We start from the raw sequence: 5,827 nt of genomic DNA, 5'->3' as shown, positions 1-5,827 counted from the left end.
AAGAATTCTTTAAGGAAATAAATAATTCTAAATCTGATAATCTTTTAGTCTATCCAAAGCAATCTGAATTTTACCAACTGATTCTCCCTTTTGAATTATTAGCATAAAAATAACTGATTCTTACATGGTGCTTACTCTGTGCCAGGTGCTGTTTTTTGTTGTATTATTTTAATACGTATTAAGTTCTTAGATTCTTACAGCAGCTCTGTGGGGTGGGCAGCATTTTGATTCTCACTTTACAAAAGAAGAAACAAAGTCACAGAAAGAGTCAGTACTGCCTTAAGGCTTCTTGGCTTCTAGGAGGTAATCAGGGGTTGAAATCAGATAGTCTAGGTCCGGGGGTGAGATGGAAAGCTACTACAAACACTTTCACCAGAGTAAAAGGGAGAATGTAAAGACACACAAAATAACACCTTGAGACCATAACGCTAAGTGAAATAAATCGGACATGCAAGCTTAAATATTGCATGGTTTCTCTTGTATGTGAAACCCCATTTGTAAATACAGTGTAAAATAAAACATCAATAACAGGAAGCAGTGAGGTGGATCTTTCTCAAATGGGAAGGGGACCAAGAACGATGGAAGGAGGGGAATAAGATGTAAAAAGAATTAAGCTGTGTTATGGTTGTGTACCAACTCCACACAAGGAATCCAAGCACTAGGTACTGCAAATGCACTACTAAAGAAAAACCCTCAGATTTTTCCTTTGCTGTAGCTGACGGTGCCTCATATTGGAGTGACAGGAACTAATCCACAGTCTTCACCCAGAACCAAGGCTCTATGGCTCTGAAATCTAGTTCTCTGTCCCTTTGCTCTTATCATTCCCTTCCTGAACCAGCTGTCTGTTCCCTGTGTGTCCTGGTGTCTGTGGGCTGAGCAAGTCAGAGATGGTGCTGGGGACCGCGGCACGTGTTCACACCTAAGAAATATCACCTTAAAACAGAGCCTGCTGTAAGCATTTTTGGAGCTTGGATCAAATCACTTTCTTTTCAGATCTGTTACAGGAACCTGAACATGGACTTGGATTAAACAGTTTGTCATTTTCTAGCACTCAGCATGTGATTGTCAAATTTCTATTCAAAGGTGACATTTTATGAAACACCACATGTTTTGGGAGCCACAGAATATAAATTGAGGCTAGGAGCTGTGGGAAGCTGGTGTGGGATTGGAACCCAGAAACTCCCACTTTTTCCTGGCCACTCCTGAGACCTTGATGGTCTGCTGTGCTGCTCACAGGACAATTCAGGGAGGACAAGTACCCAGGTGTGGGAAAGGATCTTAACGTGTTTCTTTTGGGACATTAAACTTGTTCATTCTGCTTCATGGCTGTTCCAAGAAAAGTAGTCTCCCTACACTTCTCAATGAAAAAATAAAGGTGGGCCAGCCAAAGAGGTCTTTGTCTTTCCCATCCAGAGGCATTGACCTCCCAGCTTTCATCTGTGCATTACTAAATTTGTTTCTATTTTTATTTCATCCTTCAACATACCCTTCATTCAAGCATTTGGGTCCCCGGTACACATGTTCTTTGGTGTCTGACTAAAATCGAATGTGAAAACAGCCATGGATCCATAGGAATAATACAATAGTCCTCCCAGGAAAGTTTGATTGGCCAATCCAACTAGATGAGAGTGTTGCAAAATAACGATAACTGGTTTAATGGGGGAAAAAGGCTAGATGAACTAGTCAGGTTACAAAATAAATCTTTGTCATTGATTTGCTTTGTGCTTCCAAAACCCACTTTAAATGACAAAACCCCCAGTGTTCCATGTTATTACTATTTGTTTTTATTTTAATAGCTCATATTTATATTCATTATTAAAATTTCACATCATAGAGTCATAGTGATTGCTTCTGACGCTAAAATCTCCAACTCTGAAACCTTATAAAAATATTAGTACCACCTAGGCCAATCATCTTGTTTTGTGTATGCAGAAGCCGAGACTAGACTGGGTTATAGGACTTCTGTCAAGGTCCTGTAGTGAGGGAGATGGCAGGAGATGATGCCTCTTGGAGATTAAGAGACCAGCCTCCTCCAACCAGAACTGGTGCTGGGACAGACACCTAGCAAAGCAGGAGCTGTTCAGCACTGAAATTTTCCCTTCTCTAATCCCTGTCCTAGGCTACTTTGTTAAAATATGAGGCACTGTATCGATGACCCCGGAAGCAGAAGGTAAGGTGGGCTGGTGGCTGCCTGCGGATGCTCTCTGCTTCCCCCTAGTTTTCAGCACTAACCGGCAGGTCATTGAGCCTTTGGGATATCTTCCTATGTCTCCTTCAAGGACAGGAAATAGTTTGGGCACTTACAATGATAGTCCTTTATAAACTTGCTAACAAACAAAATAGAGTCTTTTATTTCTTGGTCATTTTTGTTACTTACAGTTCATTTTTCTCCCAAAGCAGTTTAGGGTCATTATGGCATCTGTAATGGCTTATATTTTGAAATTATCATATCCTTTGAAGAATATAGCTATAACAATGTACATATATTTACTTATATTTATGTATATGTTTCTAAACCTACTTGCTCCAAGTATATGAAAAACAGTGAGAAGTTGTGGGTTCCAAGGTTATTTACATTTTTAAATTTATTTATTTTATCTTAATTTAAATTTTCTAGTCATGTAATCTGCAGTTTAAAGTATCCTGCTCTTCTCTGCAAGCTTCAGACATGGTTTTTCAAGTGAAAATTTATTCTTTTTAATTATCTGACAAAATAATCACACCATGCTTAGTGAGAGTTTGATAAAACATTTCATGACACACTCAAGGCTTCCAGATAGGAATTCACGAAGAAGGCTACAGAATGAGCGATGAGTTTAAGGACTTTGGACTCCAATCTTGGTGCTTCTATGATTCTGCCGGCATCTATGTCATGTGATTAGGTATGCTGAATAGTTTAGACACAGAGTTGACCTCATCTGGTAAAATCACCCCCCTAACGATTTGGGAAGTTATGAAGTACATATTTCCTCAAATCTTGGTTCTGCCCAACATTGCGAAATATGTAATATTTGCCTTTGATTCCTCACTCCAGCTTTGTTCTCCTTTCGCAGAAAACTGTTACCAGCTGGGTCCACCGATCTGGTGTTTGACTTAAGGCTTTTGTTCTGCATCAGTGTTCCCCAATTCTGTTGTTTGTTTTTTCCTGCTCCTGCTTCCAACCATCAAATTCTGAAGGAGAAATAAGTAAGCCCATCTACCAGCACTATTAATGGGTTGGGCCACCCGAGAATATTTGTGTGTAGAGAATCCTTGGAGGTGGACAGCCTTAAGTTTTAGAACAGAATTTTCAATGGTGGAACTTTAAACACTGACAGAAGATAAACGCTGGGGGAGATTCTTTTCAACAGTCAAAGCAGTAAAACATATGGTAAACAAAGTGGAATGGAATGGTCTCTCAGTGAAAAGAAATCATACATCATAGAGAACTATGAGAAGGTATTTCTTCTCAAGGACAAATAGATTGGAAATTAGGGCTGTTCTTCAGGTGAAACTCGATGTCAGAGATCTATAGGATTGTAGAGGATTGCCATTACAGTAGTATTTGAGAGAAAATCATAACGAACAGAATAAGGACTTTTATACTAGTAGTATACTAGTCAAAGAAGAAAGTTAGTGTTTTACTAGTAATGCTGATTTTTTTCATTTTTATGAGCCAATGGATTCATTGAACTATTGATAAGAATGGATCCTAAAGAGTTAATGAAATTAATTTAGAATATATTTTCCCCTTAGTAATATATTCAAATTCTGTAGGATATGCTAAGAAAGTGGGTGTCTAACCTAGCAGTGAATATTTGTTTTAAACAAGCTACACAGTATGCAGCCCACAGTGCATAGTCTGGAAACCGCTGTACAATTTAACATTGGCCAATTAAGTTCAAATGTGCTTCTGGAGACTCTGAGATAAGAAGGCCTGACTCTAGTAGATGCAAAGTGTTAAGACAGCTTTAGTAACAACAGATCTTAAATGTGACATCGGTAAAGGAAGGAAGACAACATAAATATTTCATATCATAAATTTGGGTTTGAATTTTGGTTCATATCACTTTTAAGCAATTTGGGTTCATAGCACTTTTGTCCTTTTAGCGATTTTGGAAGAAACCTGTGATCTGAAATTACTTTTTAAGGTTATGTAGGGTCACCAAGGAATCAAGATGCCTCAGCATCCTAACCCAGGCAGAGAAAAACTCTTGAATCTGGAAAGGAAGTCAGGTCTCAGAATTAGACCTACAGTTGTTTATATTATATGGTGATTGCAACAGCTGATTTTAGTGATAAATAATAGCAGTCATATATGGGTGTAGATATTTGTTTATGTAAATATCTTGTCTCAGTTTATACAGTTTTTTTTAACATACCTTGTAATTGGATGTTAATTATCTTAACTTGATTTTTAATGTAAAAAGTTAAATTTTTTGAAGGAAATATTTAATTTATGTTCTTAGTTTGTTGACCAAGAAAAATATTAGAAGCCAAACACAATCATACCTAAGGCATTCCCCTTTGCCTGGTGGCAGCTGCCAAAGAAAAGCAATGAAAGGAAAATAGGATCTTTTAATTTGTGGCAAATATTGCAGGTTACTTACAAGTTGACTTTAATTTTCTTGTCTCCAATTGGTGAAAACAAATCTCTGTGAGTTTCTTTGCCCTGACTATGACCATACAACATGCCAAAGAAGGAATTTACAGAGCGTTCCATGTACAAATGTTTTTGTTTACTTACTTCTCTTCTCTTCACAGAATCCAAACCTAGGTTTCCACTTCATCAGCTGGCTTATTTACTCAGATATATAGTTTCAAAGTGGACTTTGAACTATACTTCTGAGAATATTTGGGTGTATCTTTTTATGAATCTCTGTATCAAAGATTGTCAGAAAGTCAGGGAAAATAACAAGAACAAAACACTCTAACACAGCCTAAGGAGTTGACAGAGACCAGGAAATATGAGGGGGAACTTTGCTGAGGCAGCTGAGAGAAGGGCATTGCTTATTGTTTTAATTTCAACAGGGTCAGTGAAAGAGATGTTGGTTGGATGCCTGATGAGGAAATGAAACCTATAATGAAAAAAACCATCATCAGAAATCTATCTACATTTTCCTAGAACTCATTTGAATTTTGTGTAATAGCTTTAACAACGTAGCATAAATATAAACATTATATTTGTATCACCCTATTGTATTAATCTGCCTGAGATTGTAATGCCTTACACCCACATGAGAAATAAGACCATTCCTCACCTTATCCTAGGCAAATGATTTATGGTCTTGGGTAGGAAGACAACATAGGAAGGCAGAGCTCTGCTCTTACTGGCTACATGCAGTGCATACAGGACTTCTTAACTTCAAAAGAAACTCCTGCCCACCTGGAGCACAACCTGAGAATCAACTTGAATTTAGGCCTGGCTTGGAGAGCATACTGAGATTGGTAAATTTTGAGTGATTGAAATCATAGAATATATTCTTGACTATAATGGAAAAAAACTTAGATCTCAATAATAGAAATAAATGGAGAAATCCATAAATGAGCGGAAATAAACATATTCCTAAGTGACCAGTGAGTCAAAGACTACCAAAACTGACTCAAAAAGAAATAGAAAATCTAAACAGATCTATAACAAGTGAAGAAATTGAATTAATAATTGAAAATAGGATCAGGGAAAGGGGAGAGGGGAGGGTGGGGGGAAGGGATTAAAATAATCAATAAATTATATATTTATAAATAATTTATATATTTATATATAATTTATATATGTAAATTTTTAAAGAAACTACCATACTATTTTTCCTAAGTAGCTGTGTCATTTTACATTCCCACCAACAGTTCT

The 5,827-nt window shown here is 37.2% G+C and overlaps 1 long non-coding RNA gene across 1 annotated transcript in view; it reads right to left on the bottom strand.

Annotated features, from left to right (window-relative positions):
• The window catches only part of LOC106148740, a 30,788-nt gene extending 25,870 nt beyond the window's left edge, over window positions 1-4,918 (bottom strand). Inside the window, exon 1 of the long non-coding RNA XR_001234413.1 lies at window positions 4,727-4,918. This is a non-coding gene — a long non-coding RNA (uncharacterized LOC106148740). The remainder of the gene's footprint in view (window positions 1-4,726) is intronic.
• Window positions 4,919-5,827: the final 909 nt, after the last annotated feature.

This window comes from Chinchilla lanigera, unplaced genomic scaffold, assembly GCF_000276665.1.
Source record: "Chinchilla lanigera isolate Chin_1 unplaced genomic scaffold, ChiLan1.0 scaffold00026, whole genome shotgun sequence".
NCBI classification, from domain to species: Eukaryota; Metazoa; Chordata; class Mammalia; order Rodentia; family Chinchillidae; genus Chinchilla; species Chinchilla lanigera.
The sequence above is the reverse complement of the archived record's forward strand: the minus strand, read 5'-3'. Positions and strand labels throughout refer to the sequence as shown.